The sequence below is a fragment of the Mesoplodon bidens genome (assembly GCF_964165515.1).
Source record: "Mesoplodon bidens genome assembly, chromosome: 10".
Classification (NCBI taxonomy): Eukaryota; Metazoa; Chordata; class Mammalia; order Artiodactyla; family Ziphiidae; genus Mesoplodon; species Mesoplodon bidens.
Window position 1 is genome coordinate 9,640,258 of NC_138172.1, and position 15,348 is coordinate 9,655,605.

Sequence of the window (15,348 nt, forward strand, 5' to 3'; positions counted from 1 at the left end):
CTGCCCATGGTAGCATTCTAAGGGTCCTCAAGAACTATAAAAGTGGTATGCAAAGGTCTCTTTCTTATGAATGGCAAGACCAGGGTCAGGAATCCCAGTGACATCATCCCAAATTCTTTCTGTCCATGAGTGCTAATGAATAGGACAGAGCCAATGAGATAGAATTCACTATTTTAATAAAAGTTTACACACTCTGCTGTCAAAATCAGAAGAAAGTTAGACACAGGTGAACAATCAGATACGCTGTCCCCAGAGAAGGGAAGTAAGATTTTAGAGGAGCACATGCCCGGAATTTACTACATTGCAAACTTTCTCCATCAGAGGAGTGAAACCCCTTTCAAGGACAATGGCTTTTCCTTTGGCCACGTCCTTCCCCTACTTATGGGGAGAAAAGCAACTCAATGATTTAAAGGTAGACAGATATACACTCCCTCCATTGGCCAAATAAATAGAAGACAAACCTAGAGCCCAGAGCTCCTTCCAGGCACCCAAGCTTAGAGCAGACATCCAGAAAAAAAAAAAAAAGCAAAAAAGCCACCAACAACAGAAGCCTGTGGTCACACATGTCACTTTTCTTTTCTTAGGTGTCACAGTGGTGGCTGGTGCTGTATCCTGAATGTTGTGGCGTTACACCATATTTGCTATGAGGTGTCTCTACTCAGGAGGGCAGCTTAGAATGGAAGAAACAAATAGTGACAAAAGGCTTTTGAGGTGGCCAGATCTGGGTATGGATTCTTTCTGACTGAGTGACCATGAGCATGAAGCAGAATTGAGCTCCCTAAGCCCTGGCTGCCACTTGCTGCTTGGGCAAGGTGCTGTACCTTCCCCTGCTTCCATTTTCTCATTTATAAAACAGTGAAAAAAAACCCCAGCTATTTCAGAGGGTGTTGTAAGGATTAAAAGAGTTAAGATGTGTTTCATTTTCCTCAACTAAAAACTGAGGATAAGGAAAAGACAGTCTCTTCAGCAAGCGGTGTTGGAAAAGCTGGACAGCCACACGTAAATCAATGAAGTTAGAACATATCCTCACCATAGACAAAAATAAACTCAAAATTGCTTAAGGACTTAAATATAGACATGGCACCATAGAACTCCTAGAAGAGAACATAGGCAAAACAAAATTTCTGTCTCTGACAGAAATCGTACCACTCTTTTCTTAGGTCAGTCTCCCAAAGCAATAGAAATAAAAGCACAAATGAACAAATGGGACCTAATCAAACTTACAAGCTTCTGTACAGCAAAGGAAACCATCAACAACATGAAAAGACAACCTGCATACTGGGAGAAAATATTTGCAAATGATGCAACCGACAAGGGCTTAATTTCCAAAATATATGAACAGCTCATACAACTCAATAACAAAAAGACAACCCAATCGAAAAATGGGCAGAAGACCTAAATAGACATTTCCTCAACGAAGACATACTGATGGCCAACAGGCACACGAAGAGATGCTCATCCTTGCTAATCATTAGAGAAACGCAAATCACAACTACAATGAGGTATCACCTCACACCGGTCAGCATGGCCATTAAAAAAGTCTACAAACAATAAATGCTGGGGAGGGTGTGGAGAAAAGGGAACCCTCTTGCACTGTTGGTGGGAATGTAAATTGATACAGCCACTATGGAGAACAGTATGGAGGTTCCTCTAAAAAATAAAAATAGAGTTGCCATACGATCCAGCAATCCCACTCCTGGGCCTATACCCAGACAAAACTCCATTCGAAAAGATACAAGCACCCTTATGTTCACAGCAACACTATTCACAATAGCCAAGACATGCAAACATCCTAAATGTTCACTGACAGATGAATGGATAAAGAAGATGTGGTGTGTGTGTATGTGTACATATATTTGCTGTACAGCAGAGATTAACACAATGCTATAAAATCAACTATACTTCAATAAAACTTTAACAAATAACATAAAATCAATAACCAACAAGGACCTACTGTATAGCACAAGGAACTGTACTCAATATTTTGTAATAACCTATAAGGGAAAAGAATATATGTATTGAAGATCATTATCATTTATGTCAAGTGCTTAATCTGGTAGCTAGCACATGGCAAGCATTCAATACATATTAATCATTATAATTGCTTTTCAAAAGACTCTCAGAATGAAAACCTTAAGTTGTAAAACTTGCAAAAAGCTAAAGTTTTTGTTCGTTTAGATTTGTATTTGTCTACTTTTTTGCAGGATGAGAGACAGTCATTTAAGTGAGTACCTAATAAGCACTGACTACTTTATAATTTTTATTACTATGGTTTTGGCCTTGGATCTAATTTCTTCCTCATCACATGTAAAATGCAGCAATTCTTCAGTTATGAGAATAACAATAATCAACAGAGGGAAGGATATGGTCAAAGTTGGGAGGCTGATGCATTCCTTAGTCCTCTGTTTCTGTGATATTTTTAAAAGGCAGCAATGGCTTATATATTACAGTTTTTTGGATTTGGGGGGGTTTCACATTTTTACTTAAAATGGAGAACTTGTCAACTCAAATAAATGCAGATCTTGCTATTTTCTTTCAGGGTCTTGTAGATACCAACATAATGGACTTATGAACCATTTAACACGTGCAGTGCAATAAATCCTACAAAACCCCTGATCCAATCCATTTGCGCAGGCTGACTGTCCAAATGAGGGATTCTGCTTCGGTGCTTGTGAAGGACAGCAAGCTGGGCTCCCCAGGAAAACACAGGCACATACCACCTGCCCCTCCTCTCCCAACTTGATCGACTGCATCGATATATTTTGTGCAGATTTTTGTTTTATGCGTGGCAAGTAAAAGTAATTCCTCAACAACTACTTCTGAAACTTCTACTATATGCCTGACCCGAGCTGGGACTGGGGATGCAAAAAGAGGCATAAACAAAAAAAGTGAATGCCTGGTTTCACTGAGCTTGCAGCTGAGTACAGACGGAACATCATGTACAAAGGCCCTGTGATAGCGAGAATCCAGGTGTCTTTACAAAACTAAAGGAAAGTCAGAGCTGCAGCAGTATGAGACGGGGCCCTGCCACCGGGGGCCCTAGAGACCATGCTGAGAGCTTGCCTTCTTCTTATGAACAATGTATGGACACTGACGTGCCTTAAATACTGGGGGTAGCAGGATTAGTCTTGCATAAATTGCTAAAAATAGCACCAATTTAGGTTTTGAGCCATTCTTCAAATTTATTAGCACTTCTGCAATCTCAAAACTTGTTCAAGGAAAGAGAAAATCTGTTGACATACAGTCCATGCCGGAGGCATGATTTATGTAGGCATGTTAACAGCCAGGCTGTCAGATATTTGAAGTCCAATAACTATTTATCCTAATGATTTTTGCACACTTGTATCCACAGAAGAACTGGTTTGGATTAGCTCTTGGCATAGTTTTCTTTTGATTTGTCCGTGTTTTCTTCAAAATGTAATTCTAAAATGTAGCCATTTGTTACAAACTTGCCCGAAACTTGCTTGTGGCAGTTGCATTTTTCTCAAATGAAAAAAGCAACAGCATCTTGTAATTCAACATTTCCCTTCCATGGTAAATTGCCCAATTGTGCCAGAGCATCAGACCACTTTGGTAGCTCAGTTTATAACGGCTACTCTGATATTGGTATGCTTTCCCTTAAAGGTATTATTTTGTACTTCATCCGGTTTCGCACAATTTCAATCTCCATCATCTGTTTCGATAAGGCTGCAGGACTGTTTGCCCCACCCTAAAAGGACAGGAAGTCCCATGGGAATGAGATACATTCCAGGAGAATTTTATAGTCCAGTCCTGGCTGCAATTCCCTGTTGTAAAATTATGCTGCCTATGAGACAGGGAATGTGATTTTGCGTCGTTTTTCTTGGTACAAGCTACTAACTTTTCATCAATATAACAAAGTTTGAAAAATACTGCCCTATTTTGAGCTCAGGAGAGGAGAGAAGAAACGAGGTCAACTCGCTTCTCCACTGCAGTTGTTCCTAAGTGAGGACCTGAGGGATCAATCCAGGACCATAATCAAAGCTGTTCTACAAAAGAGCCCTTATGGGGCTGGGTGTCAGCAAGTAAGGAAACTGCTGTGTGAACAAAAACATAAAGCGACCCCCAAACATAAAATGACACCCCTACTCATGTTCCAAGAGTCTAGGAAGGGAACTAGGCATCAGAGGAGAAAGAGCACAGGGAGAAATCATCCGCATTTATCACGTGGTTGACCCCTCTGAGCCACATCTTCCTCACCTGTATAATGGGTATAATAACCCCTTGAAGAAAGTCACGGCTGTGGTGACGATTTCTCTCTTTTCCTGGAACAATTTTTGACTGTTGTTTTCTACTTTAGCCTCCTATTTGCTTTTTTCACAGCAGTAATCATAACTTGCACTTATTTTATTCATCTACTTTTGGTTTTCCGCGTTCCTCCTGGGCTGGAATAGAAGCTCCCTGAAAGCTGAGCCCGTACCTTCCTCCCAGCTCAGTTGCTAGCCCCGTGCAGGTGCTCGACACACATTTGTGAAATGAACAAATGAGGAGGGAGAGAATGCATGAGAAAACAAATGTGTGCCAATAGTTACTTGGATTCTTTTTCTCATTAGCAAATACGCTCTCAGTACGTCACGGAATTGCTCCAAAGTTTGGTTTTGTTTTAATCTGTAAAAGGAGGAGGATACGTGTCATGTGTATTCACCAGGCTGATAGGGGCATCACACTGGATGATATAAACACATAAAAGGATACTGATCTGGGTACAGCACTTTATAAGGCCAAGGATGTTTAAGGCAAAGGAAGAACACAGCTGAGTATGAAAATAAAAAAGGATAGGCAATTTGAGTCATGGGGGAGATGCTTTTTTTAAACAAAGCCAAAGGTAACTTCAGTCACCACAAACATCCACCACAACGACGGCATGTAAACCCACTGCACACAAACTATTACTGCTGGGCACCGTTCTATTGAATCCTTGCAAGCCATCCCATTCAGTAAGGACTATTGTTATCCCCATTTTACAGATGAGCAAATAAGGGGCTGAGAATGTTTCAGTGACTTGCCCATGGTGACAGAGTAAGGGAAAGAGCTGGGATTCACACCTGGTCAATTGGGTTCTTCAAGTCTTAACCATTTTTCAAGAGGTAATTAGTGTGACTTCATCAGGCAGCTTGAACACTGTGCTTCTACATAATAGAGCTTTGAGCACCCAGGAAAGCAAACACATACTATTTGAGGATGAGGAAATGGGAAGTCTTCCCATGTGGTCACCACATACTTGATCTAGTGTGACTGGAAAAACTAAGAAAAAGTGAGAAGTATCTCTCAAAAGTTTTATCTGGGTTTATATATCTGGTAGATATTTATCTTGTGAGCATATTTTTATTCTCTAGAAAAATGAATATGATGCTGCATACACTGTAAAAGCCTAAAATGGTTTTGGTATCCATATTTCTCTTTGGAAGAAGTAAAAGGGGGAAAAAACCCCACACCTGTATTACTAGAAATGCTTCCTAAGGAAAGCTATATTCCCATCTAACTTGCTTGAGGATACTTGATTAAGTCATGCAACAGCCCTTTCTTATACCTACTAAAATGCCTGTAAGCAGCCAATTTATAATACGTATATTGCTTAGAAGAGGCACTTTGCTTACAAGGACTGTTGCTGAGAAGAGGCTGAAGCATTAATTCCCCTCATTCGGGAATTCCTTCTCATTAAGTGCGTAGCCTGACAGACTTTATGAAATATGGTAAGGCCATAACTCCAATTTTTAAAGCCATTGCCTATTGGAGCTAATGAGAAAGAAATGACACACAGCTCAAATAATTATGCCTTCTAACATTTATGGAAATGCTTTTTGCCTGGATACCCCTGGGCTTTCAACTTGGTGTTCCACAATTGGGCTTGATTCTGCATAGAATCCAAGCCAGCTCCTGTCCATGCCTTGGCGGCTGTACGGCAAGAGGAACGTGAGGAAACATGGCCTGAGCTAAAATGGCGCGCTGCTGAAGACCCCCCTTTATGCTCTGGAGGGTTGGTGGCAGAAAGAAAAATGCGTTTCCTGCAGGGTCCACCTATAAATATCTATTTGAGAAGGCTGAAGATAGCCAGCCTCTACCTTGCACGTCTGGTCAAGATTTGAGAAAATGGGCTTTACAAATTTAGTGCTATGCTTGCACTATTTCATAAACCTGGCCTGTCATCCATGACTCTTAGGCTTTGGTTGTACGGACACAGTGGTACATGGCAATATTCTTATATATTCATATATTACTGGAAGCTACAAAGCTCTTATTCATTGCTTTTAAGAAGTTTGTAACAGAACACTAAAAAAGTAAAATAAAATAAAAAGATTGACTTGAGTTTTAAATCCAGTATCATGTAGTCAATACGAGGCTCTGAGCTTCAGAAGTTGGAGTCCTGGAGGATTCAAGACATACAGTGCATGCCATACGCAAAAGAATTAGAAGGATATGGTTAGATCTAAGTTAGTTTCCTCCCTCAGTTTCCTGTAATAAAGACAGTCAGGAATGGAAGATGAGAAGAAAGAGACTTACAGGGGAAGCCTGTAAGTTACATGCGGGTGTGTGCCACTGGAAAGGGGCCTAGGCCCCATCACCTCCCCCAGCACAGTCTCAGGGGGGCTGTACAAGCCATCACAATCAGAACTGAGCCTGGAGAAGCCCTGAGGCCAGGATCAAAAGTCCATGCTGTGCTCACCTCCACATCTCCACTCCTAAGGGATGGTATCACATTCCTGGAGATGGATTCCCAGACAGGAAGAAGGCACGGATTGATGCCAAAGGCCCAGAGCAAAGGGACCTCACAAACAACTCCAGGTCCCTGGCCTTGACAAAGTCCTCTGTAAAGGAGGTTCAACCACACTGACTGGGTGGAATGGACAACTCTAAAAAGACTGCTTAAACTTCTAAAATCACTGAAATGTAGGGGCAAAAACAAAGTTATAGGAAACAATCACAAGTCATATTTTTTGCCCTACTGGTTTGGTGGCCCGAGAGTTGTACTTACTGTAATGTAACCATAGGCGAGCCCGCAGTTATCGGCGCTCTCAGAAGCGAGGCTGGTCACATCTTGCTTATCTTCTCTCAAATTTATCAAGTGTTATAATTGACATATTTGATGCTATGCTGCCCATTGAAAACAGGCTACCTTTTTGTTCTTAAATTCCTTTAGAAAGATAACTTTACTGGTTTTAAAATAATAAAAGAAGATAAAATTTCATATATAAGTGAATTAAAAGTAAAGCCAGAGAAATAACATAGCATTTAATATGATTTAACGTTCCACTAAAGCCTTTTTTCCACCTATTACGTATAGGAATCCAAAGTCATACCCATAATCATCTTTCATGGACATGGGATTTTTATTCAATACTTCTATTCTGAAAAGTATTTTAAAGAAGTTTTCCAATAACAACGAAGCCTTCAGATATGAATTCAGATAATTCTAATTTGGGGAATACTATGTTAATAAGCACTTCACCTAGCTAAATTCTATTAGTAAATTCACCCAAAGAGCTGCTATAAAATGCTGTACTACATCCACAAAGCCATTCTGAGATGATTCTGAGACATTTAATACTTATTTAATGTTCACGTTAAAAATAAATGAATGATTTAACATAAAAAAATCTAATAATTTGGCTATTTCCAATTCCCACCCAGATAGAAGCCAGTCATTGCAGAGGTTGGTAGTGGAAGACTTAAGGGTGGTGCTAGGAAGAGAAACACCAAGCAAGATGTTGATGTCCAGAGATAAGGCCGAGAATCAAACATTTAATAAAGAACCATATTAACGCACAATCCATAATGGAAGCTCCGTGCAGATTAAATCATAATTAATCTTTGTTGAACCTTGGTTTAAAGAAGCACAGAGGTGTAAAAATGCATTTTACTTTGCTTCTCATCAAAATGGCTTCAAAAAGTCTTAGAGCAACAAAGGGTGAGAGATTATTTGTCTGTAACATTTTGTTGTGGATTCCTTAATCATACTGAATAAATTAGGTGTCACAATATCACCTCTATTTAACAATTAAAGGTCAATTCAGGATAGAATAATAAAATGACAGGGAAAACTAATTAGTAGAGTCAAATTTTTCCGCACATATGTTCTCAGAGAACTTGACTCGCTTAAGTCTAATTCCTTTGCCCTGATAGTTTAAAAACTATACAGGCTCTCCTGGGCCTGGGTCCCAGGTGAGGATAAAAGACTTTAGAAATACATGCTTTATTCACTAACAGCATTTATTAACAGGATTTTGCCACCCCCAAGAGAGTGACCTTTACTTAAACTAGTAGCTTTGACAAGTGAGGTGAAAAGAAAACCACAGCTTAAGGATACTGAGCTCCCAGAACGTGGACATTTACCAGACGATACTCTTTGGCCCTTGCTATCTTCCCACAGTCAATATTCGTTGGTTAGGGACTCGAACTAACATATCTGTGCACCGTGTAGCCATGGAATATACGCCTTTGTACAACCCCCAACACAACAAGACATAGCTCACCGGTTGACTCTTCCTCTGACATCTCAAAAGGAAAACAAATCTCTCAAAGTCAAACTGTCCCTTCGTGGGATAATGGATTTCTAAATGCCGACTTACTACTTTTCAGCCAAGAGATAATTCCGCGGAATCAGTATTCAGAGTGGCATGTGACGGGACCGTAACGTTAGCTGGACAACTGTCTGTGTAAGCCGTAAGATGTGACACAGAGCGATAATGTGTGCGGGCTGCCACAGGCAAGCACATTCGGATTCTCAAAACCTTCGGAGTTTAAAGAACGCGTTTGGGAGCAAAGACCTTGGGGATGCTACTAACCGCACAGGGATATAGCACATCAGGGATGAAACTGTACAAAAGTTGGGACATGCGGTACTCAGCAAGTCCAAGCTCCTATAATGCTTGGGCACACTCTACATTATGCTGCTAAAATTCCATAAGCTTGGAGCCTCATTCCATTCATAGCATGAAGTTGAATAACGCTTGCCTACAAACGTTTTGATACCTTAGGATATTGCTATGCAATGTGGGCCCCAGTGAAAATCTCTGGTATGTATTGACGTGCTTATTCAAATCCCTAGCTTTACTTTCCTCCTAGAATTTGGTATACATCCTAATTTTCCATAGGACTGACATAAGGCAAGAGGATCTTCATGAAACACCACCCTGCCCTGTAACTGCTTTCAGCCCGAAGAGCAGATAATTGCTATTACTGAGCTATTACTGTGTCCTAGTATCATTTTAGATCCTTTTTTTTTTAACATCTTTATTGGAGTATAATTGCTTTACAATGATGTGTTAGTTTCTGCTGTATAAAAATGTGAATCAGCTATACGTATACATACATCCCCATATCCCCTCCCTCTTGCATCTCCCTCCCACCCTTCCTATCTCACCCCTCTAGGTGGTCACAAAGCTCTGAGCTGACCTCCCTGTGCTGTGTGGCTGCTTCCCACTAGCTATCTATTTTACATTTGGTAGTGTATATATGTCCATGCCACTCTCTGACTTTGTCACAGCTTACCCTTCCCTATCCCCGTGTCCTCAAGTCCATTCTCTACAGCTGCATCTTTATTCCTGTCCTGCCCCTAGGTTCTTCAGAACCAATTTTTTTTTTTTTAGATTCCATATATATGTGTTAGCATACGGTATTTGTTTTTCTCTTTCTGACTTACTTCACTCTGTATGACAGACTCTAGGTCCATCCACCTTACTACAAATAACTCAGTTTTGTTTCTTTTTATGGCTGAGTAATATTCCATTGTATATATGTGCCACATCTTCTTTATCCATTCATCTGTCGATGGACACGTAGGTTGCTTCCATGTCCTGGCTATTGTAAACAGAGCGGCAATGAACACTGTGGTACACGACTCCTTTTGAATTATGGTTTTCTCAGGGTATATCCCCAGTAGTGGGATTGCTGGGTCGTAGGGTAGTTCTTTCTTTCGCTTTTTAAGGAAGCTCCATACTGTTCTCCATAGTGGCTGTATCAATTTACATTCCCACCAACAGTGCAAGAGGGTTCCCTTTTCTCCACACCCTCTTCAGCATTTATTGTTTGTAAATTTTTTGATGATGGCCATTCTGACTGGTGTGAGATGATATCTCATTGTAGTTTTGATTTGCATTTCTCTAATGATTAATGATGTTGAGCATCCTTTCATGTGTCTGTTGGCAATCTGTATATCTTCTTTGGAGAAATGTCTATTTAGGTCTTCTGCCCATTTTTGGATTGGGTTGTTTGTTTTTTTGATATTGAGCTGCATGAGCTGCTCGTAAAATTTGGAGATTAATCCTTTGTCAGTTGTTTCGTTTGCAAATATTTTCTCCCATTCAGAGGGTTGTCTTTTGGTCCCTATTTCCTTTTCATTTTCTTGGTCTGGTGGGTTTTTACCTTGCTCCTTCATCTGCTGAGTATTTCTCTGTGTTCTCATTTTGCTTAACTTACTGTGTTTGGGGTCTCCTCTTCGCAGGCTGCAGGTTCATAGTTCCGTTGTTTTTGGTGTCTGACCCCAGCGGCTAAGGTTGGTTCAGTGGGTTGTGTCGGCTTCTTGGTCGAGGAGACTGGTGCGTGTTATCTGGTGGATGAGTCTGGATCTTGTCTTTCTGGTGGGCAGGACCGCGTCTGGTGGTGTGTTTTGGGGCGTCTGTGACCTTATTATGATTTTAGGCAGTCTCTCTGCTAATGGGTGGTGTTGTGTTCCTGTCTTGCTAGTTGTTTGGCATGGGGTGTCCAGTACTATAGCTTGCTGTCCTCGTTGAGTGGAACTGGGTCTTAGCGTTGAGAAAGAGATCTCTGGGAGAGCTTTTGACGTTTGCTATTACTTGGAGCTGGGAGGTCTCTGGTGGACCAATGTCCTGAACTCGGCTCTCCCACCTCAGAGGCTCAGGCCTCACACCTGGCTGCAGCAACAATACCCTGTAAGCCACACAGTTGCTAGTCTCCTGCAGAGACTAGGGGTGGCGGCTGTGGCTTATGGTGGGGACAAGGACACTGGCAGCAGAAATTCTGGGGAGTACTCTTTGGCATGAGCCCTCCCAGAGTCCGCCCTTAGCCCCACCAAAGAGCTTCTAGATCCTCTTCTTGAGGGCTCTCATTTAATTCCCACAACGACTTTGGATGCAATTAAACTTTTCTTATTCCCATTTCAAAGACGAGGAAAGGCTCTGAGAGGTTAAATACTGTTTTCCAGTCTCTCACAGGGATATTCAGAGATAGCCCTGGAACACAATGCTAGTCCTCTTTCATGCCCAAATCTCTGGTTTCGCACACACTTTGGCAGAGTATTTTCCTGACACCAAGATGGCCTCAATCTCTTGCAGAGACATAACTTCACCTATTTATTTTCCTTCTTCTCTTGACCTTGGTAACTCCACAAAAACATATTATTCCCAAAGAGATCATATGCTAAACTGGTCTGTGTGTCAGCAATCTACTGGCAAGTATTAAGGGTGAACACACTTACCCAATGGGGTGGGGAGGGTGGGGGAGCATAAATTCAACCTGAAAGAAAAATCACATCTGATTTTTCTTCCCATAAGCAACAAATAATCTATGATGAGCTATCTAAAAATGCTTACTTTAATGTGTGTGTACTTACCACTATCTCCATGAGAAAATGTAGCTCTACCATGAAGTAGCATGAATGGCATTAGTACCTTTCAGATGGAGTCTGTGTTTTCTGTGATAACTTAGACCACCAATAAACTTGCTCGACTACGTGACTCCTTGGAGGATGGCAGGCAAGATAACCCATGAGCAGGATGGGTCCCTGGCGAGTCTTAATTTATATCAATGACAACTGATATAAACCACCAGGGAAAGTAGGATGAAGAATGTCTACCTCTCAAGGTTGAGAGACCTTGGAATTGGGTATCAAGGAAAGTTGCGATGTTCTTAAAATACTGAAGTACATGGTAGCTTTCCCTGTTTGAAGGAGATTTTAAATGCATATGGATAATTCATAGGAATAAGGATTCCATGGTTGTTCAAGTAAGAATCCATGCACATGTAGCCCAATGTTACATTATATAGCATATGCAGTTTATTTCATGTTTAATAATAATTTTTGTTCAACAATTATTCTTCCTTTCATGACTTTTTTTTTTTACCATCTTGGGTTTTTAGAACTCACTGTTTTCCCCTGACGCCAGGAATGTGCTCTCTCCAAATAGTTATGGGTCCCACAACTCATCTTCAAAACTTGTCTGACCAGATGATTGATTCAATGATCTTGATCTCGAATCTTGAATGATCCAAGACTACTTGGAGCTAATATATAGTAAGTGGCTCATGATGGCTGAAGAGGCTATATATCCCAGAAAAAAAGTCTGCATTTTAGTTTGTGTCCAAATCCTAGGAATGAATATTTTAAGACTTTCTTGTTCTTTAGCAGAGACCAGTCACAGAGAGGGATCTGTGAAGCAGGCTGTTTTCTGCAGCCCTGAGATCAAAACATCTACTAACTGCACTCTGCGATGCCAGACTCCACAATCGGCAATGCCAGACTACTCAGCCTACCTCCTCATCTGGTTGCTTCTTTCCAATGTGCCCATTCTTTTAGTGTTTCAAAATCTGGGTACCAAGCTTTCCCTTACATCACCCACACCCTTAAGCCTATCAATGGCTCTCTTCTCTCATCCATTCTTCTCTTTCATTAAAACAACTTCTCACTGCAAGTATTCTCGTTAATACAGTTTAATATGTCATTTCTCTCCATTCTTTCTTTCCCTGTGGTCTAGCAAATCTTACTATGTCTTTTCTCCCATTTTTCCACTTCCAAGTTGAGGTATACCTAAATGTCAAGATTTTTAAAATAGTATTTTGGGAATACTTCCAAAGCAAATACAAGTTTAGTTGAATTTGGAAAAGAGAAAGTACGAGAAAGAATAACAAACACAGACCACCCACGTTCTTACATCCAATAACAGGAAGAACAAAAGACACAATGATAGTAGTAATATCGACCTCCACTCAGTATGGCACCTCTTACCACAAGGGAAGTGGTAAGTAAGGAAAGGAAGAGGGGCCACAGCTAATTTACCAGGTGTGATCATAGGTTTTTCACATGGAGGAAGCATGATATGAAAACATAAACACTTCTGTTTCCATTTTTTGAAGATAGTGGTTTGGATAATGACCTTATGTTTTTATAAACCTAAATTCTTGATAATCAGCACTAAAATGTGACTACAGGTAAAATAGCCTGGTTAGAGTATATACAAAGACTGGAGATGAGCCTTAGACAGAACGATCCTAATAGCCGTCAGACAATTCATTCCACCTTTCAGACTCTACAAAACATCAAATGTCAGAAAGAGCCAAAAAAAACTGTCATCAATCACTGAGGTACTTCTAGTACGTTTGGATGTCCCCGTCATATAGACAAATTATCCAGATGTCAAGCTAATTTTTCGATTTCTACTTGAAAGCTTTGTGTCGCCTAGGTCTAGTCAACATTGAATTAATTTTCCCCCAACACTATAAGGATCCTATTATTGAAAACACTGTTGTTATACACTACAGGCTAGAGAATGTGGTTAATCTGATATTCTAGTTAACTGAGTTATGCATCCAATTGTGCATCATATTGATTTTGTATCATTATTGTTACTCAGGTCTCTGTTTATATCTTATCTCTCCTTTTTCACAAAAGAAAACTCCTTAAGGAAAAGGCCTAACTTCAGCATCCTTGCACCATTTGTGCTGTTTTAGTACCATGCTCTACATGCATTATTCCTCATTAATAGATGTTTACTGAATGGGTGAATCTACAGTATCTGAATGGCCAATATTCGAAGACCCACACTGCAAAGAAAAACTACACATGTGGGTATACAATATGAATGTCTCTCTCTTGATCATACTAAAGACATTTTAGGGTTTGTCGTACCTCAAGGGCATCATTACAAATGTTGAAGGCTACTGAAGTATAAAATTGGGGAATGCTGGGCTTCCCTGGTGGCGCAGTGGTTGAGAGTCCGCCTGCCGATGCAGGGGACACGGGTTCGTGCCCCGATCTGGGAGGATCCCGCGTGCCGCGGAGCGGCTGGGCCCGTGAGCCGTGGCCGCTGGGCCTGCGCGTCCGGAGCCTGTGCTCCGCGGTGGGAGAGGCCACAGCAGTGAGAGGCCCGCATACCGCAAAAAAATAAAAAATAAAAAAAAATTGGGGAATGCTAATTAATAGAAGGCTACGTGATGGTAGAACACATCACACCCTTGTGTAAGACCTCCCACAATTTCTAGTATCCACAGGATAAAGACCAAAATCCACATACATCCCAGCATGGCTTATTCCTTGTCCGTATCTCTACACTTGCAGCCTTGGCTCACACATTTATCCTATTCACTGTACTTCATGTTTTTCTGCTTTTCACATCCTAAGAGGCACCATCATTTTCCTGCTTCGAGCCCTGTGCCGTGCTCTTCCTGCACCAGAAATTCTCCAATCTGGTCTTCCCCTTCCATAACCAGCCAACGTCTACTCACCTTTTGAGAGAGCTCCTGCCCTTAATATGAGTAAAATTCCTTGATTATACGCCGTTGCCTCACTCAGAACATTTATTGCAATTTATAATTATGTATTCATAGCAAGGTTGCTGGAATAAGGTTGATTTTTTCTCACTACACTCTAAGCGGCGTGAAAGCAGTGTCATTACCTGGTTTGCTCACCATCAGATCAGCGGTACCTAGCACAGGGATTAGCAGAAAGGAGTCACTCAATATATATTTGTGAATCCATCAGTGAATAAACATGTGATGTTGCCTTCTGATTACTGCATATATATATGTGTGTATACACACAAAAACACCTACACCCACACAGGGTTAGCCAAAAAGTTCGCTCAGGTTTTTCCACAAGATGTTACAGAAAAGCCAGAACAAACTTTTTGGCCAACCCACTATATATATGCATATCATATATATATCTATATACACATATACAAATATATATACATACATACGTACATGGCAAATACGCTCATGTTTTTTATTTGGAATATTTCTGCGAGGTTACATACGAGGCTTAGTGAGCATCTTAAAGCATATTTTAAATAGCAGGTGACATTAATATGGACATTATGAAAATCCATTGGAATTCTCATTACTCTAACCCCAAGTACTTTCATTCCTTAATCAAATATATTGTTTTTGCATTTTTTGTCATTTCTCTGCTGATAGTTAAATCTGATGCTGGTATGGAATTTGTGAGAGATTTTGGTTTATGTGAAAATGACTTTATACTCCTGGCTACAACATGAACTAATATTTATCGGTGAGAGCATTCAAGGCAACATGACCTCTTTTGAATTCAAAGAATCAATGAAAATGTCAATTACTGCTAGACGGACAGGCAGAAAA

At 40.6% G+C, this 15,348-nt stretch overlaps 1 protein-coding gene across 1 annotated transcript in view; it reads right to left on the minus strand.

Annotated features, from left to right (window-relative positions):
• The window catches only part of GRM7 (glutamate metabotropic receptor 7), a gene marked incomplete at its 3' end in the record, with an annotated part of 813,045 nt that overhangs the window by 308,451 nt on the left and 489,246 nt on the right, over positions 1-15,348 (minus strand). The window lies entirely within an intron of this gene.